Source organism: Anomaloglossus baeobatrachus, chromosome 6, assembly GCF_048569485.1.
Source record: "Anomaloglossus baeobatrachus isolate aAnoBae1 chromosome 6, aAnoBae1.hap1, whole genome shotgun sequence".
Lineage (NCBI taxonomy): Eukaryota > Metazoa > Chordata > Amphibia > Anura > Aromobatidae > Anomaloglossus > Anomaloglossus baeobatrachus.
In genome coordinates this window covers 503,441,185-503,468,910 of record NC_134358.1, presented here as the reverse complement: position 1 = coordinate 503,468,910, position 27,726 = coordinate 503,441,185, and positions in this window count along the sequence as shown.

Here is a 27,726-nt window from a genome sequence, read left to right as displayed (position 1 = left end):
TAATAAGTACATAAATTATGAAACTTTTCCTATACTTTCAATGATAAATTTGTACAGCACACTGATGCCATCTATGTGCTGTATGTGTTTTTCACAAACCCATAGACTTTTCATTAGTGGTATCAAAAAAAGACATCTCCATGAGTTTTGCAAGGATATACGGTCTGTAAAGGGACATATGCTCTGTGAAGGGACATGCGGTCTGTGAAGGGACATACGGTCTGTAAAGGGACATAACGTCTGTGAAAGGACAAACGGTCTGTGAAAGGACATACGGTCTGTGAAGGGACATACGGTCTGTAAAGGGACATAACGTCTGTGAAAGGACAAACGGTCTGTGAAAGGACATACGGTCTGTGAAGGGACATACGGTCTGTGAAGGGACATACGGTCTGTGAAGGGACATACGGTCTGTGAAGGGACATACGGGCTGTGAAAGGACATATGGTCTGTGAAGGGACATATGGTCTGTGAAGGGACATACAGTCTGTGAAGGGACATACAGTCTGTGAAGGGACATATGGTCTGTGAAGGGACATACGGTCTGTGAAGGGACATACGGTCTGTGAAGGGACGTACGGTTTTTGAAGAGACATATGGTCTGTGATGGGACATACGGTCTGTTATGGGACATATAGTTTGTGAAGGGACATATGGTCTGTGAAGGGACATGCGGACTGTTAAGGGACATATGGTTTGTGAAGGCACATACGGTCTGTGAAGGGACATATGTTCTGTGAAAGGACATACAGTCTGTGAAGGTATATAGGGTCTGTGAAAAAACATGGACATGTGAATAGCACCATAGATTATATTGGGTACCTTCTGTATCCATGAGAATAACTGATACAACATGTACGTGCAACATGGACGTCTTGATGAGGTCTTAGACTTCATGGCCAGTGAGGTGAAAGTTTGATAACAACAGCTCTGAGAATATCACCTAATTTTCCCCTCCTCTTCAATGTTGATATAGTACACAGTAGCATATATCTTATTGAATCCCCTAAAAAAAACTTTTTCACTGTACCCCTGATTATAGAAAAGAATCAAGAGACAAAACTATACTCTTCATTACAATAAACAAAAAATAAAATAAAAAGTATGATGCAAAAGGACTCTCTTTTTGAATATGTGGGGTGCATGGGACCCTATGGATATGGTTTCAGTTTGTCAGGCACATATGCCTAATGTATTTAAATAATAAGATCTGTACAGAGCCTTACGCTTTTCACTTGAAATATTTACAAATCTAGTGATAGATTTGGGAACAGGGTGATACCGGGGAGGAGCTGCCTATTGAACCTTTCTTCATAAATCCAAACGTTTTGAGCACAAAACATCTAATGTTGAACCTGAGCATCTGCGGAGAAGCCTAGCAGCTTTTAGTGCTTGTGATATATTTTTCTTTCTTCAAAAAAAAATATTGGATGGTCATACAAATGACAATATTTTTGGAACTAGCTGATGGTTTAATGTGTATATGGACATCCAAACCCTTACCTGATAGCAGCAGATTGTAGTTTTGTTCTGTAGAGTACCATATGCTAATGAAACAGGACTAGTCTGGTGGGGTATGACTTTTCCAGGACTAGTCTTGCCTTTGAGCTTCCAATTATGCCTCCCTGAGCATACCCGCATACAAGCATTGTTATGGTAAGACCATTGTGCACATTGTACAGGCTGTCAATCAACTCTTGACAGGTTTCTTTTAAGCATGCCTCATCCTTTTGTTGACAAAGTAGATAAACCTCCACCAGAGATACCTGGTTTTGACTTGGGGTACCGTCACACTTTAGCGACGCTCCAGCGATCCCACCAGCGATCTGACCTGGTCAGGATCGCTGGTGCGTCGCTACATGGTCGCTGGTGAGCTGTCAATCAGGCAGATCTCACCAGTGACCAGCCCCCAACCCCCAGCAACGCATGGAAGCGATGCTGCGCTTGGTAACTAAGGTAAATATCGGGTAACCAAGCACTTGGTTACCCGATATTTACCTTGGTTACCAGCGCACACCGCTTAGTGCTAGCTCCCTGCACTCGTAGCCAGAGTACACATCGGGTTAATAAGCAAACCGCTTTGCTTATTTACCCGATGTGTACTCCGGCTACGTGTGCAGGGAGCAGGGAGCCGGCACTCGCAGCCTGAGAGCGGCGGATGCTAGTAACCTAGGTAAATATCGGGTGACCAAGCAAATCACTTCGCTTTGTTACCTGATATTTACCTTGGTTACAGCTTACCGCAGGCTGCCAGAAGCCAGCTCCCTGCTCCCTGCACATTCACATTGTTTCTCTCTCGCTGTCAAACACAGCGATGTGTGCTTCACAGCGGGAGAGCAACGTCCAAAAAATGAACCAGAGCAGTGTGTAACGAGCAGAGATTTCACAGCAGGGGCCAGATCGATGCACAGTGTCACACACAGCGAGATTGCTAATGAGGTCACTGGTGCGTCACAAAAACCGTGACTCAGCAGCGATCTCGCTAGCGATCTCGCTATGTGAGAAGTACCCCTTATTTCACTCTCCTCATTCAAAATACAAGTTCACTTGTTGATACCTAGAGTGCATGCGCATAGAAAGGGGTAGGATGGCATAGCTGAGGGCTGATAAAGAGTTCATCCAACGCCTATATAATGCATATGGCCAACCTTATGATCAGTCGAAGATTAAAAGGCTGTTATAATAGAGAGTGAATCAATTCACAGTAGAGGCCATTGGATGTGATCTCTACAAGCTGCCTCCTACCTGCTGGCATCCTTCGCTCTTCCTTTGATTAGCCAGCCGGCTAATCAATAGAGCAGTTGAAGATGCCTCCAAGTAGTCCTGCAGCCACGAATTATTATGGTCCTGCAAATGTATTCTCACTTCTTTATGCTATACTATTCAAATGTGGGGGTCCCCTACTGCCTGGGTTTTCCCTCTTTGATATAACATGAGCTGCAAGAGGGGTCATAAGATATAGGGATGTGAATAGTAAATACTGTATAACATATGAAATATTTCATTGGTACCTCGGTAGATTACTGTTAATTTGTTACATATTTCACGTACAACACAGCAATGTATGTTTTCCATATTCTATAAAGTGCGAAAAGTAAATGAAAGTTGTAGTTGACATAAAGTCACAATTTAACAAATCACATCAAATAGGAGCACGTCTTAAGGAGCTTTTTGAATAATCTTCATCTTCATTGATGCAATTTGTTTTGAGCCGAACTCTAGTTTGCCTTTTCAAGATTTGCATTTACTGCAGCGAGTATGTGACCTTTCAAGACAATCCACGGAATATCAAAGGGAGTAGGTAGCTCAGATTGACATTATTACATGAGCAGCAACATTTTGATATTTAAGCTCGCACATTCCAGCTCTCAATCAAAATTCTTGGCAACGTCATCCCAAAAGCAGCTCACTTGTTGAAAGCCAGTATCAGTCAACGCGAGGATGAGTTTTTCTGAACATCTGTACAAAACTCTCACCTGTATAGTTCAAGGAGCTGGATTTTCTCTTCTCTTTCCTTGAGCCTTCGAAAGATTGTCAACAAGCAAGCAGACATAAAAAAGAAGACGGAGGCCTAGGCTGGTGTCATGTTTGACAGAGGAAGCCGTTACTTGTTTCTGTTATATGTATACATATATATCTATGTATCGAGTGACATCCTGGCACAAGTACAAATATGATCACTCTAACTGATGTGTACAGTAAAGAACACCGCATAGCTTCTTAGCCGTGTCATCGCTGACTGTCATAGATCATACTCTGATTGGAATACATGATTCCAAGGAATACAGACACCGGCTAAAGTTTTCTTCATACACAGATCCTACTAGTGAGGTATCGTGTCTCAGATGTAGCAGAACTGAGCTTATTCTTAAGTCCAAAGAATGTTTTAGTTTTTTTTCTTGATTCTCAAAAAATGACAGGGCGGACACCAAAAAATATAAGGCTAGAGTACCACTATAAACAGTGTGAGGAAAACTGAGCAATATAATACAAAATAACTAATGAATAGCCTGCCCCTGAGGAAGCCAATTTTCCCAGCGATATGTGTGGAATTCTCATCTCCTTCATGGTCCATTTTTACTGTCTTGCCCTATTTGGTATCTATTAGAGATGAATGGATTTTTTTAAATCCGAACTCACCGACTGCGTCTAAATTTCTCCAAATAAATTCACAGGAAACTCATTACTGGAAAGGTTGAAATTGGTCTGAGAATAGATGTGAGTGAGAGGAAAGAGACCACGCTGACCATAAGAGCTTACACTCTACAGAAGAAAGAGAGGACCCCGCTGACCATAAGACCTTACCCTCTACAGGAGAGAATTGGATCACTGCTGATCATAAGAGCTTACACTCTACAGTAGAGAGAGGACCCCACTGACCATAAGAATGTACACTTTACAGAAAAGAGAGAAAAGAACCCCTAACCATAAGATCTTACTCTCTACAGGAGAGGAAGGACCCCGCTGACCATAAGAGCTTACACTCTCCAGTAGCAAGAGAGAGGACCCCGCTGACCATAAGAGCTTACACTCTCCAGTAGCGAGAGAGAGGATCCCACTGACCATAAGAGCTTACACTTTACAGGAGAGAGAGATCACTGTGGATCATAAGTGTTTTCACTCTACAAGAGAAAGAGAGAGAGAAAAAGGTCCCCGTCAACCATAAGAGCTTACACTTTAATGGAAAAAGGACTAACCCATTGCTGCAGGATATTATGGTGAGACCCACAAAATGATGTTAGCCCGCTCTCTGATGCTGCCGTTAAGTAATGTGGGAAATGGTGCCGAGTAAAAAAATTTTCTTTTTTTTGCAAACTACAAATTGAATCTCAAAATGTTTTGAATATCAGGAAACTGGATAACTCGATCCTCCGCAAATCAATCTAGTAGATATTTATACCAAATGCTATTTCTTTTGACTATTTCAACAAATGGAGGTTTTTCCTTAATTTGTTTTATTTGTTTTTTATTTAGGTTTGGCTTGCTAATTACACTATGTGATTGCCTAAATTAGAGTACAATTTATATTACACCCATGTCCAGTATATTACACCGTTATGTTGGTCATACCATGGTCTGACATGAGTGGCAGTATGTTCTTCTGTGTATTTTAATTTTTTTTTTTATATAGTGTAATTTTCTATAGATATAAATAAACGTAATCACTTTTCGAGAGATTTGATTATTAGATGTCTCTGGCTTGCACTATCTTGTTGTTTCATAATGCTCCAATTTTTTTCTCAGGCTAAAATAATGGATTGATTATTGTTATTGTTCTAGATCCAATTTTCATTATTTTTAATCTGCTTTTTGTGTTTATTTGTTTCTTTGATTCACTTGAATAAGAGCATTTGATAAGCAATTGAAATCACAATCAGTCATAGCTCCAAAATGGGCTTATGAAAAAGCTAAAACATCAAAAGGGCATGTTCATAAGTTATGCATTTTTGTGGATTTTCCACCAAGATTTTCAGACGGAAAATCCGTAAATTGAATAAAATCCTAGAAAGGTGTTTGAGAATTTTCTCCACCCTACTTTGCTTTTATTAAATCGCAGTAGATAAACTAGAAAAGAGAAGCGCTGATAGGGTTTTACCAGATAAAACAAACGGTTAGCAAATGGTAAATGCACTCACCGATTGAGGTTGTGAGAGGTCACAACCACCACAGATAGCATGAGATAATGGCAGCTGCAGCGGCCCCACGTGTTTCAGACTTCAAAGTGGAGAGGGAGAAGGGGTTAAACCCGCGCAATCCGCCAGTAATCCAGAAGGAGATGTTGATAAATTAAACAATCTTTTATTCCATGGGTCTACGCGTTTCAAGGTCTAAGACCTCTTCTTCAGGACCAGTAAATCAACACTGCATGTACAGAGAGATGAACCCTTTTATACATATGGTATCTACAAAGTACCGCCTCCCGGCACTTTGAAAAAAGTCAGAGAAAAAAAAAAAAAAAGAGACCTCTGCATGCATGATGCAGCACTTTCTGCAGACATAACAAAACTCTGTTAAATGTTCATAGACTGGTCATCATAATAGTTTACATGAAAATTAAACAATAATTGGATGAAAAATCAAGAAAAAAGAAATAAGAAATGAGAGGAATAGTATGAAAAAATGTCAATTTTCGGGACAAGAGCTCCAAAGTAGCAGTCCCTAATTATAAGGTTAAAGTTGACTTTTAGTGGTGAACGCCACCAGTGATTTATATATCTGTGTACCCATAAATATGTAACACAGGTAAATTATATTGACATCTAGGTGAAAGAAGAAAAAAATATATATATAAATATATGTATGGCAAAACATATTTTATAGAAAAAACTATAAAAAGTAATAGATGATAAATAATGAAAAACTAAAATGCTGTGATATGTTGAATAAAAATTGTAAAGGAATTTTTTGCCCAGGAATAAAAATATAAATATAAAATTATAAAAAAGTGATGTGAATCTTTATTATTTGTATTGTGGGTTAAAAAGCTTTTAAAATAGTCACTCCAAACAGTTAGGAGGAGGAGGACATATTTGTATTCATTATTCCTGGAGAGGCCCAAGCAAAAAAGGACTCTAGGTTATTATCGGGCATAAGCGTGGAAAAAGCATCTATACGCATGCTCCTGAACCTGCCATGAGGACACACAGAGTAGCGGTACGGAGTAAATGCCAGAACTGAGACCATGGGAACAAAACTAAAGCACCTGCGCCATGGGTAAACCTGGTTCAAAGGTATCAATTGTAACAAAAGGGAATGCTCAATCGGGGTCTCAAAGTGTTTTAGTAAAAACTGTCTATGCTGCACATCCATTGCGCATAAAAGAAAGACATTTGGTCCAGCAGAAGAACCAGAAAAATACACTATTAAGGGACACCTCACATGCCACTCTGATTTTGTTGTCTATCTTATTGATTGTGTATGTGGAAAAAAATATGTAGGGAGAACCAGACAGCCCCTACATAATAGATTAAATTCCCACAGACACAATATCAAGAAAGGGTTCCTTTTGCATGGTCTGTCCCGACATTGCACGTTAATACATGGTAAAAAGGCAGACATCACTATAACACCAATTGAACAAATCCCTAACAATACTCCTAACAGAATTGAGGCTCTAAATAAAAAAGAGACATTCTGGATTTATAGATTAAATACACTAAAACCGATAGGACTTAATGAAGTGACAGACCTCTTCTACTGATTTTGTATTAAAAAATTTTGAGATGGTCATCCTGCCTCTTTTTATCTTATCCTTATTATCCCTTTTATATGTTTTTATAGTTTTTATGGATCTGTGTATTTAATTCTATCATTACATTGTGATCAGTTTTTTATGTATGTGAGAATTTTAGTTTTCAATTTTTATCATGGTCTGGTGCTCTTGCGGCAAAAGGGTTTTAATGATTTCTATACACTGTTGTACTAATCTGTGTATGATCTGTCATTATCTCTCTTTTCTTGTTTCTGAAACATACACATGGCCCTTTGAACCAGGTTTACCCATGGCGCAGGTGCTTTAGTTTTGTTCCCATGGTCTCAGTTCTGGCATTTACTCCGTACCGCTACTCTGTGTGTCCTCATGGCAGGTTCAGGAGCATGCGTATAGATGCTTTTTCCACGCTTATGCCCGATAATAACCTAGAGTCCTTTTTTGCTTGGGCCTCTCCAGGAATAATGAATACAAATATGTCCTCCTCCTCCTAACTGTTTGGAGTGACTATTTTAAAAGCTTTTTAACCCACAATACAAATAATAAAGATTCACATCACTTTTTTACAATTTTATATTTATATTTTTATTCCTGGGCAAAAAATTCCTTTACAATTTTTATTCAACATATCACAGCATTTTATTTTTTCATTATTTATTATCTATTACTTTTTATAGTTTTTTCTATAAAATATGTTTTGCCATACATATATTTATATATATATATTTTTTTCTTCTTTCACCTAGATGTCAATATAATTTACCTGTGTTACATATTTATGGGTACACAGATATATAAATCACTGGTGGCGTTCACCACTAAAAGTCGACTTTAACCTTATAATTAGGGACTGCTACTTTGGAGTTCTTGTCCCGAAAATTGACATTTTTTCATACTATTCCTCTCATTTCTTATTTCTTTTTTCTTGATTTTTCATCCAATTATTGTTTAATTTACATGTAAACTATTATGATGACCAGTCTATGAACATTTAACAGAGTTTTGTTATGTCTGCAGAAAGTGCTGCATCATGCATGCAGAGGTCTCTTTTTTTTTTTTTTTTTTTTTTTCTCTGACTTTTTTCAAAGTGCCGGGAGGCGGTACTTTGTAGATACCATATGTATAAAAGGGTTCATCTCTCTGTACATGCAGTGTTGATTTACTGGTCCTGAAGAAGAGGTCTTAGACCTTGAAACGCGTAGACCCATGGAATAAAAGATTGTTTAATTTATCAACATCTCCTTCTGGATTACTGGCGGATTGCGCGGGTTTAACCCCTTCTCCCTCTCCACTTTGAAGTCTTTATTAAATCGCAAGCATGTAAATTTTGCCAAAGGTCTACAATAAATACGCAACATAGTGGACTTCACAAAGGAAGACATTAAAAAGAAAAGTTTAAAAAAAATATATATGCAGCTAAGTCACTGATTTATTTGGTCTCAGCAGGACTCCTATGCTAGTTTTTGTGCTGATTTTTCCTTCCTTGTGACAGATACAGTCAATCAGGGGCAGTAGCTGCAACAAATCAGCAATCTGTGAAGTTATTCTACTTGCAAAAAAACATACAAAAAACAATAGAATGAACACATATGTGGCTCCCCTGAGGCTTCAGTCGCCACAGAGGTACTGCACCTCAGCCAGAAGAGTGGTATCCCATTCCCGGGTAAGGAGGTCACAAGTCGGTATACACACAAACACAGACTCTTAATTTAGAGTCACTCCATTGGGCTGTAATTAGGGCGAGTTGCAACCTAATCAGTTGCCTTAGGAAAGCACAGCCCAAAGCTAGTCTGGAGGTGAAGTTTAGTTAGTGGGAGCAAACTATGTAACATTAGTCAGTCAGGAAGTGGAAGCGGAGGAGAAAGGACCTGTGGTTTGGAACTGTGGCAGCTCGACCCCAGATCAGGTGAGAAAGAGTCTCAGACCCACGGGAAGTGCGTCATACGAACATGGGCTCTTATCCACAGCCGGTATACCGGTGTGGAGGGACTTGGTTGCATAGGAGACTGGGCTCTCAACTAGTGGAGAACTACAATGCTCAGCTATCAAACCGGAGGCAGAGGTTAATGCAAGTACCGAAGCCACATCTACACACATCCAGTGAAAAGGTGACCACATAGGACAAGGGACAAGGCAGAAAAGCCACCCATAAAAGGATCCGCGGACACTGGCATTTGGGCTCTGTGTGTGAGGCGCGGGGCAGGCGGGAGAGGCCAGTGCAGGAAGATGACCAGGGAAGTAACACAGCAGGGTGTACCGGGTTGTGCCTCCGAACTATCCGGGGATTGACTGGGGCCCATCACAGCAGGACTCAGCACTCCAAGGGTAGCCTCTGACTAGTTGTGGTAACCTGGAACTCTTTACTGTGAGTAAAGACCTTGTGACTGCACTCCTGCGTTGCCCAGTTATTGTCTGCGCTTCCGGACCTACAACCCGCTATTACATCCTATCTCCCATCGACAGCCCTAGGTCCCAGCTCTATCTGTGGAGAGCTATACCAACTCAGCTGCATCACCACCGACCCCAAGGGAACCGACTAGCAGCGGCGGCATCTATCTTGCCGCACACCACAGGTGGCATCATGACTTATCCCCTGTAAATATTCCCCACACGTCATTTCATTAACGACACCACCGGGGTCACGAAGCTGGACCCTGTCACCATGACATCCTCCGAGCTTAAACAGAGCCGGCCTGGTAACGAGTACCCCCAGGCCCCGGGTTCGGGCGTGTCACATACATTAAACTTGGACGTGTGACTGATGCCTAAATAATTTGATACCTTATACTGTGACTTTATTTCTGTAAACTATAATTACCAGGGGGGCCTGACAAGCTTGGAGTTGCTATGAGTTGTGGCTAAGGGCCGTTTCACACATCCGACTTTTCGTACTCCGGTACAGTGTGATACAGTACAATGGCAGCGCGGCAACTTCCGGGTCACATGCTCGGGTCACATGCTCCGGTCACATGACAGCATGTGACCGGAGCTTGTCGCGCTCACATGCGTGAGTTGAGCTTGTATTGCAGTGCGCCGGATCCGCCAATCCGGCGAAAAGCCGGATGTGTGAAACTGCCCTTAGCGATAGATAGAGAAGTACAAGTTGGGGACTGCTGCTACATTTCTATGTATGACTGCGAGTAGGGCTACTTTCACACATCCGGTTTGAGCAGTGCAGCTCAATTCGGCTGTGAAACCTATGCAACGGATGCGGCGAAAACACCGCATCCTTTGCATAAGTTTTTACATGGGGCCCGTCCGTTTTTTTCCGGTTGCGGCACGCTACTGAGCATGCGCAGTGGAAGAAACCGCATCCGGCGTCCGGATGCGTTTTTTTCCGCATCGCGCCGCATCCGGCGTCCATAGGCATGCATTGAAAAATGCGCCGCAGCGGCCGGATGCGGTTTTTTTGCCGGAGCAAAAAACGTGCCAGGGAACGTTCCATCTGACCGCGGCATCGGCTAAATCTGCCGCATGCGGCAAAAACCGGACCGAACGCAAGCCCATGCGGCACAATACGGCACTAATGTAAGTCTATGCAAAAAAAAACGCAACCGGCGGCAAAAAAACGGTTGCGTTTTTTCTGCAGAGCGCCGTATTGTGCCGCAGAGCAAAAACCGGATGTGTGAAAGTAGCCTAATCCTCTGTGTTTAGTAATTCTTAGGATTTGTATATTTCTAAGCAATAGCAATTGAAAAGATAATTGCCAAGTATGAATGCGAAAAAATAATGAACAATAGAAGTGTATCAAAAGCTAAAAATGGTCACTAAAAATTTCAGATTTCAAGTTTTTCCTACATCTAATAAGGAACATAGTCAGCTCACCTGTGTGGTGATCCATCTAAGGGCTCCAAAATGAATGGAAAAATGTTGAAAAAGACCGGACCAAAAGTCATCCAAGAAATTAAGAAATAAAATCCATTTATTGAATCTTGGTTAAAATATTCAAGCGATTAAAGGGAACCTGTCAGGTCCAATATGCACCCAGAACCACAAGCAGTTCTGGGTGCATATTGCTAATCCCTGCCTAACCGTCCCTGTATACACTAGCATAGATAAAGGGGATCTTTAGAAAAATGATGCGCGGGGACCAGTCCAACCAGTCCGTCTTTTTAGCATGTTAGTACACCCACAGGGGCGTGCTAACATGCTATTCAATGCAGCATCACCAGCGGTGACGCGAGTACCTGTTTTCGCATGTCACTGCACTTCTGAAAGTCATGCATTTCTGGTCATGTGCAGTAGACCTCTCTGAAGACGGGACACGTAAACCCGGCTTCATACTGTGCATGACCGAAACTGCCCGGCATTCAGCAGTGCGGTCAAAGCAAACACAAGTATGCGCGTCACCACTGGTGATGCTGAATTGAATAGCATGTTAGTGCGCCCCTGTGGGTGTGATAACATGCTAAGAGAGCGGACTAGTTAGGGAATATAACGCCCTTGGGACTAGTCCCTGTGCTCATTAGCATACAATAAACGATCATTAGAAATACTTTTTCTAAAGATCTCTTTATCTATGCTACTAGATACAGGGACACATAGGCAGGGATTAGCAATATGCACCCAGAACTGCTCATGGTTGTGGGTGCATATTGCACCTGAGAGGTCCCTTTACAGAAGACACAGTACGCATAGAGCTGCAGAATAAAAACAAAAGACAACGCATTTCTGACCATTTTTACATGATTTTCATGTGGGGTTTTTTTTTACAAGCGTTTAAGACTAGTTTATTGACATATTTTTTCTTTCGATCATGTTTTTTTTTCCTATAAGGTCATATGCAAACATTGAGTATTTGGTGAGATTTTTACCTCATTATTTGTAAGACAAAATCAGGAGTGGAACAATAAGAGGAAACATATGATAGAAACACAGTCATCACTTCTGGATTTATCACCCACTCCTACAAATACTGAGGTAAAAAACTCACCAAAAATTCAAAGTGTGCATGTCGCCTAAAGAAACCATTGTGAAAAGCAATTAAATATATGCCACATCTGATCAAGCTGTGTTTGGAAAAACAACAAGGACCTTAAAACCACACCAAATGTCAGGAAAAATGTCCCCAAAAATATACTTCTAGCACATTTCTTTCTATAGATCTACAGTCAACTTCTGCCTGCCTCATTCAGACAATAGACATGAGTGGCGCCACTTCTGAAATCACTTACTTTAAAATTTTGTTCAACATCTTGTACAAGACACTTGAACAGTCATATTGATTATGGTGTCACAAATGAAAAACTGTATTCTAGGTGACACGCCTGCACGGGGGCCTGGGGTGACTTGTTACCGGGCAGCGGTTCTGCACCTGCGGCGCCGCGGTGGTGAGGCCCGGTTCCGTGACCCCGACGATGTCGTTTAGTAAATAGGAAGGGGATGATGGCAATTTATTTGTGACGCCACCTGTGGTATGCGGGAAGTTAGGTGCCGCTGCTGCAGGATGGGGACCTCTGGGGCAGATGGTGACGCAGCTTAGATGGTGCACCTCTCCACAGGTAGAGCTGGACCCCAGGGCAGATGGGGGTGGTAGTAGTTTATGATAGCAGTAGTTGCTGTGTGAGAGGCGCAGGCGATAACGGAGCGACACCGGGATGCAGTCTCAAGGTTTTTACTCACTGTAGCAGGTTCCAAGGTAACACGACATGCCAATGACCGCCTTTGGAGTGCTTGGGTTTCACTGTGATGGGCTCCAGCTGATCCCAGGTAGTTCGGAGGTCGAGTCCAGTGCACCTTTCTTAAGTGTACCTTCCCTGGCCGTCATCCTGCGATTGCTTCTCCCTCCTGCCTTGCGCCCTCGCTCACTGAACCCTGTGCCAGTGCCCATGGACCCTGTTGGGTGATGTGAAGCTCCATCCCTTGGTCCTTTGGGGTCACCTTCCAGTGAATTTGTGTGCGGATGTGGCTTCGTTGCTTGCAGTCACCTCAGCCGCTGGTTTTACTAGTGGAGTATGTAGGCTCTTCTCCTCTAGCCTAGGGACCAATCCCTGTGTTGTGGTCAAGTCCTTCCACCCCTAGATTATATGTGGAACAAGGCTTCGGGAGGATTTTCCACCTCCCCTGGTCTCTAGGAGCCCTTCTGTCTGTGACCGGGTCAAGCGGTACCAGCTCTAGGCCACGGGTGTTCGCTCCTCCACTGCTCCTTCCGTTTCTTCCTCCACATACTACTGTGTGTCTCCCCACGCATAACACTCCACCCCCCGGTCTGGCTTTGGGTATAATGCAGCCCTTACCATGTCTGATGAGGTATTGCTGAGTGAGAGTGTTGTGCTTTTGTGTGAACTGGTGGTGACCTCCTCCATACCCAGGATGGAATACCACAGTCTGGATGAGGTGTAGTACCTCTGTGGTGACTGCAGCCTCAGGGGCGCCACATAGTTATAACTACAAAACACATACAGCTGCACTCTAGAATGCTAACAATGAATAAGGGAACTCTGGTATTGCATTACTGCCAAAGCGAACAAGCACTTCTCTATACTCCTACTCCTAGACCTGTCCTCAGCCTTCGATACCGTTGACCACTCCCTCCTATTACAGACCCTCTCTTCCCTTGGTGTCAGAGATCTTGCCCTCTCTTGGATCTCTTCATACCTCTCAAATCGCACTTTCAGTGTCTCCCACTCTCACACAACCTCTTCATCCCACCATCTCTCTGTTGGCGTCCCTCAAGGCTCTGTCCTAGGACCCCTACTTTTCTCTATCTACACATTTGGCCTAGGACAACTCATAAAGTCCCATGGCTTCCAATACCACCTATATGCCGACGACACCCAGATCTACCTCTCTGGCCCAGATGCCACATCTCTGCTGTCCAAAATCCCGAAATGTCTATCTGCTATATCCTCCTTCTTCTCCTCTCGCTTCCTAAAGCTCAATGTGGCCAAAACTGAACTAATCATCTTTCCTCCGTCTCACCTACACTCTCCACCTGATCTATCTATTACAATAAATAACACCACGGTCTCGCCAGTACCCAAAGTTCGCTGCCTCGGAGTGACCTTTGACTCTGCCTTATCCTTCATACCACACATCCAGTCCCTCACCACCTCCTGCCGTCTTCAACTCAAAAATATTTCCAGAATCCGCCCTTTCCTCAATTTGCAATCTACTAAAATGCTAGTGCATGCCCTCATAATCTCCCGCCTCGACTACTGTAACATCCTCCTCTGTGGCCTCCCTGCCAACACGCTCGCCCCTCTCCAGTCCATCCTTAACTCTGCTGCCCGACTTATCCACCTCTCTCCTCAATACCACCCCGCTTCTCCCCTCTGCATGTCCCTCCACTGGCTTCCAATCTTCCACCGTATCCAATTCAAACTTCTAACACTGACCTACAAAGCTGTGCATAATCTTTCCCCTCCGTACATCTCCGAACTACTCTCCCACTACACTCCAACACGTCACCTCCGGTCCTCCCAAGATCTCCTCCTCTCCTCCTCTCTCATTCGCTCCTCACGCAACCGACTCCAAGACTTCTCCCGAGCATCCCCAGTCTCCTGGAACTCGCTGCCTCAACACGTCAGACTATCCCCTACCCTTGCAAACTTCAAACGGAACCTGAAAACTCATCTGTTCAGAAATGCCTACAATCTACAATGAACTCGCTGCCGCCCGACCACCGTGCGGAGCTGCCGCCCGACCACCGTGCGGAGCTGCCGCCCGACCACCGTGCGGAGCCGCCGCCTGACCTACACCCCACCTATTGTCTCCTCCCCATAGTCCTATAGAATGTAAGCCCGCAAGGGTAGGGCCCTCTTCCCTCTGTACTAGTCTGTCTACTGTAACTTGTATACGTATTTTGTATGTAACCCCCTTCTCATGTACAGCACCATGGAATTAATGGTGCTCTATAAATAAATAATAATAATAATAATAATAATAGGAATATTTGAGAAAAGAGATACTTAGCTTATGTATTAGCATGCATGTGAGCCCAGTAACCAGCGACAAGGTATATCTCAATATACTGGGACCTAACTCAAATGACTCTATCTGGGTTATAAACTTACATGTCTGAGCAGTTAGGATCCAGGTATAAAGGGGAATGAACACAGCCTGGTTACAAGGCAGAGTGCTCAAACAGAAATAGCTGTATCCTAGCTGCCCAGACATGTAGGTTTATAAACCAGAGGGCGGCATTTGAGTTAGTTTCCCGGTATATTGAGATATACCTTGTTGCTGGTTACCGGGCTCACATGCATTGGCCAATACATAAGCGAAGTGTCTTTTTTTTCAAATATTCTTATGGCAGTAATGTAATACCATTCAATTCATTGTCAGTATTTTAGAGTGCAGCTGTTTGTGTTTTGCACCTGTTCACACCTGTTAAATGTGCTGGTCAGTCTTTTTCATATATTTGTATTCTAGGTAGGGTGCAAATCGATTTGCAAACCTCAGCAATGAGAACCCTGCAAACAGCCTCTTAACTGATGGCAACCATGGCTCTTCTTTTGATTAGCTGGTCTGATGCAGTTATTGTTGTAATGTAACGCACATGGGAAGTCGCTCCAGACCTGATAATCAAAAGAAAACTGTGGATGCGACAGGTAGAAAGAGGATGGCAGGACTCCCATCTGGTGACAAAAGATCACCGACATGGTCTTTTTACTGGGTCCTATGATCGATTCACACCGTCTCTGCTGCATTCAGTTCAGACACCACAAAATATTTCATACAGGGCTATCAATTTGTACCTCGTACACTGTAACCACCTGAACCACAATAATATTAGTGATCATAAAACATCGTTTACATCCCATAGATGTAAAACACAGACAAGCAAGCACATGGTAATATTCTACACTATGGTTTGCTTTTGGTATTGCCCCATAGTAATAAAACCAATTGGGGGTCAAAACATCCCTCGGTCCTTTAGGAGGGGACCAGCGCTATTAATCATGTGTGATGTTTTAGGGGCTACGTTGATAATTTTGCATTAGAGCCTAGGGACTTCATGTTACAACTTTTGACTTGTACAGTATAATCATATTCTGAATAAAGAAAGTTGTGTGCTAAAGATATGCGAATAGGGAAACAGGTAAAAATGTAAATAAAAATCTAAACTATCATTGTATCTTACGTTTACTCATTAACCAGGAAATCATTTAGTACATCGAGTTATCCTCACATGACCCTCCCGCAGTTGCCCTTACTTTAACAGTCATCCTGCTGGGTATCTGGATATATGCAATATCCACATAGTGTTTGTAGTAATGACTGCCATTGGTTATGGCTGCCAATACCAGCACAGGTGTACTAGAGTGGGCTGTAACCTTCAACCCCCAGAAGACATCATTGTTTTATAAGTGTGTATTTGTCGTGGCCAGGGATATGGGGTACTCGGTCCTGGGGAGTGTATATCTTGGGAATGTCACTGTGATGGCCGTTTCCCGGTTCCGTGCCCTGGGCCCTTTTGTAATGGGGATGTATTTACAGGGAATTAAATTAGTGTTCATACGTGACACCACTTGCGGTGTTGCGGCTATTAAGATGGAGCCACCGCTGCAGAATGTCACTACTGGGGCTTGTGTTAATTGCAGCCTGGAAGGTAGGCCCTCCGCAAGCAGGGCCAGGTCCCAGAGGATGGGCGATGTGATGGGTGTCGGAAGAAGGTAGTCCACACAAAGGTTTAGTGCAACTGGTTTTTACTCACTGCTGGTTAATGGTAACTGGTTAACCAAGGCCGGCTGGTTTCACCCCCAGGTCCCCTTCATTCCAGTGCCAGTGTAATTACAGTATCTGGTACCTCCTTCCCCTGCACCTCTCTCTGGTAAATGGGTCCTCGTGGTGTAGAGCAACTGGGGGTTCCTGTTCGGTGGTTTGTCCACTTCTGTCCGCTTGACGGCAGCGTGAACCCTGTGGGGTTGGAGTCTCTGGTCCTGTCCACGGCTCTCCCTTTGGTACTGAGTCTTCGGATTCTTAGGGTCAGTGAGGTCCTTGATGGTCCCCTCGCTGTGCAGGTGTTAGGTCAGCTTGGAGCTCTTTCCTGTACTAGGGTCCTGTACTCCGTCGGTGCGTAATTCCGGGAGTACTGTGCCGTACTCCACCAGCAACTACTCTCCTGGGTACTAGGTCACTGATAACCCCATGTCAGTACATCTCCTCACGTCCACCTTCACTCCTCGACTCTCTCAGACTATCTGACTCTCTGTCCTCAGTCTGTCTCCACCTATAGACGGCTATCCTTTGGTCCAACCCTAGCCTTATACCAATGTATGGGGGATTGTTGGGGAAATACTGGGATTACCTGGAGTTTTTGTGTGTTTCCGGCACTGGTCTTCTGGGGCCATAGGGGGTAGGCTCTGCATCCTGGTGGGGATGCAGAACCTTGTAGCTCCCTGATGGCTTCAGGGGCGCTACATATTCATATCTATAAGTAAAGGTAAGATGTGCAAATTTCCCATATGTACACAGTACTGCCAGCTACAATTAGTCGTCACTGGTTCTGAGCTGCCTAGCTGAAAGGGGAGGTTTGGGTATGAGGTATAGTGTCAGGACTGAAAGGGTTAACTAAGAAGAACCCAGCCCATAGTGAAAGGGATATAGTGTGAAGCATTTCCAGGTTGAGTCAGCTTGAATTACAGTTAGGAACAGTAAGGAAGCAGATGTAGCAGAGTGGAGAGTGTGGTGTGGAGCAAGGAACAGGCAGGTGAGTGTGCAGGAGGAGGAAAACCAAGGGGACCAAAAATGCAGATTGCAGCAAGGAGGCTCCAGTGAGGTAAACTGAGGTCGGTAGAGCCAGTGTTGACTGACAGGGCCACGGATACTGCCGGAACAAGGAGTTATCTTGAAAAAGTAGCTACCACTACAGTAGCACAGCGCATGCGCGGGACCACGGGCGCCCAGGGGCGGCGTCCTGAGGTTTTAAATTCAGCGTTCGGGGGCGGCGTAAATCGGCAGCAGGACAGCAACATACATCAGGCAGCCCGCCCCCATGGAAGATTTAAGAAATTTGCATACGAAAAGGTACAAGTTTGTAAAGTATTTATTTTGGAATAAAAGGGGCCACAAAAACTATAGGAAGCTTCCTAGAATGCAGCCCAGGAGCTGCAGAGGGGGAAACTTTTAGCTTTATAGCTAAATTTCTGATGAGAGGTTCCCTTTAAGCCTGCTTTACACGCTGCAATTAATTGTGCGATCGCATTTGCGATCGCACCCGCCCCCATCGTTTGTGCGGCATTTGGCAATTTGTTGCCCGTGTCACACAATGTTGTAACCCCCCGTCACACGTACTTACCTTCCAAACGACCTCCCTGTGGTCGGCGAACATCCTCTTCCTGAAGGGGGAGGGAAGTTTGGCGTCACAGCGACATCACACAGCGGCCGGCCAGTAGAAGCGGAGGGGCGAGGATGAGCAGGACGTAAACATCCCGCCCACCTCCTTCCTTCAGCATTGCCGGTGGGACGCAGGTAAGCTGCAGTTCATCGTTCCCGGGGTGTCACACGGAGCCATGTGTGCTGCCTCGTTAACAAAGAACAACCGGCGTGCAGAAGGACATTCGATATTTTGAAAATGAGCGACGTGTCAACGAGCAACGATAAGGTGAGTATTTTTGCTCGTTAACAATCGCTCGTAGCTGTTACATGCTACGATATGTCACATGATGCCGGATGTGCGTCACTTACGACGTGACCCCGACGACATATCGTATCATATATCGTAGCGTGTAAAGCCCGCTTTACACAACCATGGTTTGTTCTCTAAAAATTGGCAGCCTATACTCCTTCTAATATCCTTACATAGAATGAATATGATGCATACTGAATAAGGCGCCCAGTGTTTACTAGACGAGCCGGAAGTCGCTAATCAATGTAAGTGTATGAGAGCCAGACTGAGACTCTCATGGACTTGTATAAAAAGATTGTGACCGTTGCCTCTGCTCTCTGGCCAGTCAGAAGCTGCGGTTACAAAATGTCGGATCAGCGCTGGAAGGAGTAGAAAGTCGGTAACGTGTTGTATATTACTAGGGACAGATGTAGCGCCCCTGAGGCTTCAGTCGCCACAGAGTACTACACCTCAGCTGAGATGCGGTATTTATCCCGGGTACGGAAGAGGACATTGCCGGTAAGCACCACAATCCCCACAACACACCGTTAGTCGCTCTTCCAGCAGGACTGTGTTAGGGTAGGGTCCTTGGGACAGCCATCATAAAATATGAGACCTCCTTCCCACTAGTTCAGCAACCAAGGGGGGTGGAGCATATTTTGGGGAGTAAGGCGACACACACACACATACACACACTCAGGAGTCAGAAAACGGACAAGGAAGGGAACAGACTCAAAATGTTGGAAGGCGGTCGCTGGGGGTAAAGCTGCGCCATAGCTCCCTCAGGACTGAGCGCACAAAGCAGGGTGCAGAGCCCTAGACTGCATGGGTACTGCAAGTCCCACAAGCAGAATCCGCTGGCTAGAGGATTTCAAGTCTTCTGGCCCACACAAAGTGCCCGGGGCAGTATATTAGAGCTGGGAGCCGTGACTAAAAGCACAGCATCAGTAAGGGGCTCGCGCTGCCTGCCATACAGGACAGTGCAAGAGCACATACAAGGACCGGGGTCCCAGCGTATCTTCAAGCCGCAGGAACTCACACATCACAGCGCAAGTAGGAAGGACGCACAGAAAAAAACACCGGCTCTGACATCCAAACTATCTGGGATCGGCTGAAGCCCATGACAGCGGAGTCCGGTACTCCAGAGGAGGTGATACTTCAGTGAGTAAAGAACTTTGACTGAAACCCCTGTGTCATCCAATCCTTCCCACACCCCATCCTTGCCTCAGCTGCATGGCAGCGGGATTATTATGACTCCCAACCTCCCTGGGGCCTGAGCTCTGCCTGTGGAGAACTACACCAACCGAGCTGCATTACCATCTGCCCCAGGGGATAGCTCCCACAGCGGCGGCTCCTATGTTAGCCGCAAACCACAGGTGGCATCACGAAGACAAAACCTCTCCTCCCCTGTAAATATCCCCTTTATTGACACCGCCGGGGTCATGGAACTGGGCCAGGCCACTGTAACATTTCTCTCCTACACCGGCCCGGTGACGAGTAATTCCCCAGACCCCCGTGGGCGTGTCACAGAGAACTTAAATTTTTTATACCACTCGAACAATTAAATAAAATAAATGCTGGAGTAGTGTTATTAAGGGGTTTTTACACTTTTTATATTTTACATTTTTTATTCTACAGGAATGTATGGAAACAAATTATTAAAATGGTTGTCCAGTCTAAATCCATAAGTCTGCAGACCCTCTATGTGTCACTATGTGACTGCAGACTTATGAATCCTGATATTGTGCACACTGTGCACTGTGAGGATCCGCCAGCTTCAGACCCGGGAACAGCGGTCACCTGGCCGCAGATATGTGATATTCAGACTCCCGGACAGAATCCAACTAGATGAGGGCAGCCTCCCTAAATGAAAGTATATTATGTATCTAGTTGGATTCTGGTCCGGAGTGTGCACATCGCATAGTTGCATCCACGTGACCGCCACCACGTAACACTGAAGAATCATCACAGCACACAGTGCATGCAATATGAAGATTCATAAGTCACAAAAAGTGACTGCAGACTTATTGATTTAGACCGGACTACCGCTTTAAAGTTATACTTGCCGATAATAAGCGTCACATGTCCTATCAATTGAATGATTATTAAGGCATTATTTATAGGAGCAGTACTACTATTAATTATATTATTAATTTACACTTAATGTAAAATGTAAGAATATTAGAATTCACATAGACTCAGGCGCGGCTGTACACTGCTTCCTGGCCGCTCATTCAGTTCCAAGGCCGCTCATTACCTTAATTTCATATGCACTACTTTTTCCGCCCATCGGCATCCGACATTCTGCACATAGTTACAGTTAGGTCCAGAAATATTTGGACAGTGACACAATTTTCGCGAGTTGGGCTCTGCATGCCACCACATTGGATTTGAAATTAAACCTCTACAACAGAATTCAAGTGCAGATTGTAACGTTTAATTTGAAGATTTGAACAAAAATATCTGATAGAAATTGTAGGAATTGTACACATTTCTTTACAAACACTCCACATTTTAGGAGGTCAATAGTAATTGGACAAATAAACCAAACCCAAACAAATTATTTTTATTTTCAATATTTTGTTGCGAATCCTTTGGAGGCAATCACTGCCTTAAGTCTGGAACCCATGGACATCACCAAACGCTGGGTTTCCTCCTTCTTAATGCTTTGCCAGGCTTTTTCAGCCGCAGCCTTCAGGTCTTGCTTGTTTGTGGGTCTTTCCGTCTTAAGTCTGGATTTGAGCAAGTGAAATGCATGCTCAATTGGGTTAAGATCTGGTGATTGACTTGGCCATTGCAGAATGTTCCACTTTTTTGCACTCATGAACTCCTGGGTAGCTTTGGCTGTATGCTTGGGGTCATTGTCCATCTGTACTATGAAGCGCCGTCCGATCAACTTTGCGGCATTTGGCTGAATCTGGGCTGAAAGTATATCCCGGTACACTTCAGAATTCATCCGGCTACTCTTGTCTGCTGTTATGTCATCAATAAACACAAGTGACCCAGTGCCATTGAAAGCCATGCATGCCCATGCCATCACGTTGCCTCCACCATGTTTTACAGAGGATGTGGTGTGCCTTGGATCATGTACCATTCCCTTTCTTCTCCAAACTTTTTTCTTCCCATCATTCTGGTACAGGTTGATCTTTGTCTCATCTGTCCATAGAATACTTTTCCAGAACTGAGCTGGCTTCATGAGGTGTTTTTCAGCAAATTTAACTCTGGCCTGTCTATTTTTGGAATTGATGAATGGTTTGCATCTAGATGTGAACCCTTTGTATTTACTTTCATGGAGTCTTCTCTTTACTGTTGACTTAGAGACAGATACACCTACTTCACTGAGAGTGTTCTGGACTTCAGTTGATGTTGTGAACGGGTTCTTCTTCACCAAAGAAAGTATGCAGCGATCATCCACCACTGTTGTCATCCGTGGACGCCCAGGCATTTTTGAGTTCCCAAGCTCACCAGTCAATTCCTTTTTTCTCAGAATGTACCCGACTGTTGATTTTGCTACTCCAAGCATGTCTGCTATCTCTCTGATGGATTTTTTCTTTTTTTTCAGCCCCAGGATGTTCTGCTTCACCTCAATTGAGAGTTCCTTAGACCGCATGTTGTCTGGTCACAGCAACAGCTTCCAAATGCAAAACCACACACCTGTAATCAACCCCAGACCTTTTAACTACTTTATTGATTACAGGTTAACGAGGGAGATGCCTTCAGAGTTAATTGCAGCCCTTAGAGTCCCTTGTCCAATTACTTTTGGTCCCTTTAAAAAGAGGAGGCTATGCATTACAGAGCTATGATTCCTAAACCCTTTCTCCGATTTGGATGTGAAAACTCTCATATTGTAGCTGGGAGTGTGCACTTTCAGCCCATATTATATATATAATTGTATTTCTGAACATGTTTTTGTAAACAGCTAAAATAACAAAACTTGTGTCACTGTCCAAATATTTCTGGACCTAACTGTATAATCCCTGACTCCTTTGAAGACGGACACAGGCAGAGTTTCAAATGAATGCTTCTATGACAAATATGAAGCTCTTCAGCTGATCCCCTGCTGTCATAGCAACCCATCAGCGACCCACGATCACATCACAGGGCGCCGACGGGAGCTTAAAATGGCATGCCCCCATGCCGGCGTATGTTAAATTCCGCTGTCAGAGTTTGACAGTGGGATTTAGCAGGTTAACAAATGCGGGAGGAGCTCTGCCCCATTCAAGATTGTAATAGGTAGTTTCTGGCAGTAACAAACTCGGGGAGCCCACTACATATGCACAAGGAGTAGAGGAAAAACCAGCACCTACTCAGGAGATCCAAAAAAACCTTCTTTATTGCAAAAAACATGCATATAAAAACATAATACAATATTAAAAGTAGACTACGTCTACGCGTTTCAGGCCCCAAAAACTTGGCCCTTAATCATGACAACTTTACATTGAAAATGAAAGACATTATATACAAGGAAAAAAATAGTAGGTGGAGTCAGACTGTCTCAGCAGATCAAAGTATTGTAGTGCGCCTGCGCAGGACCAGCGAATGTGTATGACGTAGATGCGTCATGCAGCGTGGCTTCAGAAAGAGGACGAAGATGGCCGAAAGAGGAGGCGCCGACACCGGACAACGGAGACGCCCATAAGGCCCACCGCGCGACCGTTAGGTAAGGATTATAAAGTGTTTTTTATGTTATACCCCCGGCCTGGGCTCTTATATACAGCATGTTAGAATGCTGTATATAAGAGCCCGGTGGTGGTGGCCGCAGCTTATAGGCCAAAAAAGTGGTGACAGGTTCCCTTTAAAGTGTTTCTTCAGGAGTATGTAGCCAGATTTGGTAAAAACAAAAGTATGGTAATAATCAGTCCAAAATTACAGTCAGGGGACAGGTTCATCAGTGAGTGACGTGGGGCCAAAAAGAGACTCCTCAGCAACTGCTAAAATGACCTAAATATTGCCCTTTGTAATATAAAGGATGAGGAGTGAGGACACTCTTAAGGCATTGCTGTATATAGCACAAGCGATCAGACGATCGCAGCTTCAAGTCCCCAAAGAGTACTATTAAACATAGGGAAAAGTTAAAAACAAGTTTTAAAAAATATGAACAAAGTAAAAGAAACTTAACGTTCAAATCACCCCCCCTTTTTCCCATTAAAATAAAAATATAAAAAAATCACATATATGGTATAACCACTTTCAAAAAGTAAAATCTATCAAAATATAAAAATAATTAGCCTGATTGTTAAACACTTATCTGAAAAAAATTCAAGAATGACAAAATTACACTTTTTGTACTACAAAAAATGCTGTAACAAGAAATCAAAACATTATATTTATCTCAAATTTATATCAATAAAAACACTGTGTCACTCCGCAAAAAATGGCGACACAACCCCCTAAAACAATTTTTTTGCAAACTTCAGATTTTTTTCTTCACCTCTAAACTAATAAAGAAACAAGACATGTTTGGTATCACCATAATTACACTGATGTGGAAAATCTTATTTTCTGGTCAATTTTACCATAAAATGTACACTGTAATAATAATTCCCAAAAAATCATGTCGGAATTGTGTGTTTTTTTAATAATTTCTCATTTGGAATTTTTCCCAATTCTCCAGTAAACTATGTGGTAAATGAATGGTGTCACTCAAAAGTATATATAAAAAAAACCCAACCCCTTATAAGTCTATGTGGACAGAGCAATAAAAAAGTTATGCCTGTGGGAAGAAATGGAGAAAAAAACAAAAACGCAAAAATGGAAATTGTCAGCAACTTGAATGGGTTAAAATGACAGCAAAAAGGAAATATTTATGTGGCAATATTTGTAAACTTTGCAATTTATAGAGGGATTTTTAATTATATAATTTATAGTTCTTTTCTTAGGTTACCAGTGACTGTTGCATTTTACCGGTGATGGCAGGTAAGGTAGGTAAGGGTGCAGTCCTTACAAGGTCTGATGAATAGAGCTTGTAAGTGCTGCTCTAAAGGGGGCTTTACACGCAGCGACATCGCTAATGCGGAGTCGTTGGGGTCACGGAATTTGTGACGCACATCCGGCCGCCTTAGCGATGTTGCTGCGTGTGACACCGATGAGCGATTTTGCATCGTTGCAAAAACGTGCAAAATCGCTCATCGGTGACATGGGGGTCCATTCTCGATTATCGTTACTGCAGCAATAACGATGTAGTTCGTCACTCCTGCGGCAGCACACATCGCTATGTGTGACGCCGCAAGAACAAGGAACCTCTCCTTACCTTCCTCCCGGCCGCTATGACGAAGGAAGGAGGTGGGCGGGATGTTCCGGCCACTCATCTCCGCCCCTCCGCTTCTATTGGGCGGCCGCTCAGTGACGTCGCTGTGACGCCGAACGACCGCCCCCTTAGAAAGGAGGCGGTTCGCCGGTCACAGCAACGTCGCCGGGCAGGTAAGTATGTGTGACGGGTCTGCGCGATGTTGTGCGGCACGGGCAGGGATTTGCCCGTGTCGCACAACAGATGGGGGCGGGTACCCACGCTAGCGATATGGGGACCGATATCGCAGCGTGTAAAAGTAGCCTTAAGGCTAAGTTCACACAGGGCATCTTTTGATGCATCTTTGGTGCGTTTTTTACATCACAAAGATGCACGAAAATGAATGCATTTCCTTCCTCCAGAAAAGTCTATGAGATTTCTATTTTGCTGTCCACACTGGGCATCTTTTGTTGGTTGCATCTTGGCTGCGTTTTTGAAGATGCAGCATGTCAATTATTTTTCCGTTTTTGCAGCGTTTTGGAGCCCTTCTAGTCAATAGATTTGACTTAATAACGCATTGGGCAAAAAACGCGGTAAAAACGCAACAAAAATGCAATGCGTGTTTACCACGGTGGATTTTAACCGCGTTTTTGGTGCATTTTTGATGCACCCAAGATGCACTGGCAAAAAGATGCCACGTCTGAACATAGCCTAAAGTTTGCCGGATTGTTAGATAATGCAAGATTGCAGCTTCAGAAAGAGCTCAGTTTTGGCCGTCAGGTTAACCAAGCAGTTGGTCTGAACTGTCAATCACTCAGGAGGATATCCCAAACAGGAAACCAGGAGGCAGAGGAGCAGTTTAAAAATGAAGTTGAAAATAACCCTTTACTGAAGAAAGTACTATATCCTCTACATGCATTCTCTTGGCTTCATTTTTCATTTTACTAAAACCTACTTTTGAAGTCATGAAATAAAAACTTGGCTGCTGAAATCCCAAGGAAATGTTCTCCAGATATCAGTAAGTAGCATATTATCTTTCACTTTATTTACAAGCCAACTCCTTAATATCACAACCTGACACAATAAACTAAGATACTGCAATAATAAATGGCTGAGCCCTGTCTATGTACAGCAGGTTTTATAGTACTTAAAGGAGTTATCCGACATACACTCCAAAAAAAATTGTAAGCTAATCTGTGCTGTATTGTCATATAAATCACCCCTACATTGTTATTTTCTGTTTTCAAACTTTTGTTTCTCTTGAATTCACACTTTATTCCCTGCAGCTCTTGTTTACATTTAGCTCCAACAAACATGACAATTTCCTGTATTCTTGGTTGCCAAACCTCAGTCAGAGCTGTCACCGCCCAGCCTCAGCGTACAGGAACGCCCCCTGCCCGGCCTCAGTGTACAGGAACGCCCCCTGCCCGGCCTCAGTGTACAGGAACGCCCCCTGCCCGGCCTCAGTGTACAGGAACGCCCCCTGCCCGGCCTCAGTGTACAGGAACGCCCCCTGCCCGGCCTCAGTGTACAGGAACGCCCCCTGCCCGGCCTCAGTGTACAGGAACGCCCCCTGCCCGGCCTCAGTGTACAGGAACGCCCCCTGCCCGGCCTCAGTGTACAGGAACGCCCCCTGCCCGGCCTCAGTGTACAGGAACGCCCCCTGCCCGGCCTCAGTGTACAGGAACGCCCCCTGCCCGGCCTCAGTGTACAGAAACGCCCCCTGCCCGGCCTCAGTGTACAGGAACGCCCCCTGCCCGGCCGCAGTGTACAGGAACGCCCCCTGCCCGGCCTCAGTGTACAGGAACGCCCCCTGCCCGGCCTCAGTGTACAGGAACGCCCCCTGCCCGGCCTCAGTGTACAGGAACGCCCCCTGCCAGGCCTCAGTGTACAGGAACGCCCCCTGCCCGGCCTCAGTGTACAGGAACGCCCCCTGCCCGGCCTCAGTGTACAGGAACGCCCCCTGCCCGGCCTCAGTGTACAGGAACGCCCCCTGCCCGGCCTCAGTGTCCAGAAACGCCCCCTGCCCGGCCTCAGTGTACAGGAACGCCCCCTGCCCGGCCTCAGTGTACAGGAACGCCCCCTGCCCGGCCTCAGTGTACAGGAACGCCCCCTGCCCGGCCTCAGTGTACAGGAACGCCCCCTGCCCGGCCTCAGTGTACAGGAACGCCCCCTGCCCGGCCTCGGTGTACAGGAACGCCCCCTGCCCGGCCTCAGTGTACAGGAACGCCCCCTGCCCGGCCTCAGTGTACAGGAACGCCCCCTGCCCGGCCTCAGTGTACAGGAACGCCCCCTGCCCGGCCTCAGTGTACAGGAACGCCCCCTGCCCGGCCTCAGTGTACAGGAACGCCCCCTGCCCGGCCTCAGTGTACAGGAACGCCCCCTGCCCGGCCTCAGTGTACAGGAACGCCCCCTGCCCGGCCTCAGTGTACAGGAACGCCCCCTGCCCGGCCTCAGTGTACAGGAACGCCCCCTGCCCGGCCTCAGTGTACAGGAACGCCCCCTGCCCGGCCTCAGTGTACAGGAACGCCCCCTGCCCGGCCTCAGTGTACAGGAACGCCCCCTGCCCGGCCTCAGTGTACAGGAACGCCCCCTGCCCGGCCTCAGTGTACAGGAACGCCCCCTGCCCGGCCTCAGTGTACAGGAACGCCCCCTGCCCGGCCTCAGTGTACAGGAACGCCCCCTGCCCGGCCTCAGTGTACAGGAACGCCCCCTGCCCGGCCTCAGTGTACAGGAACG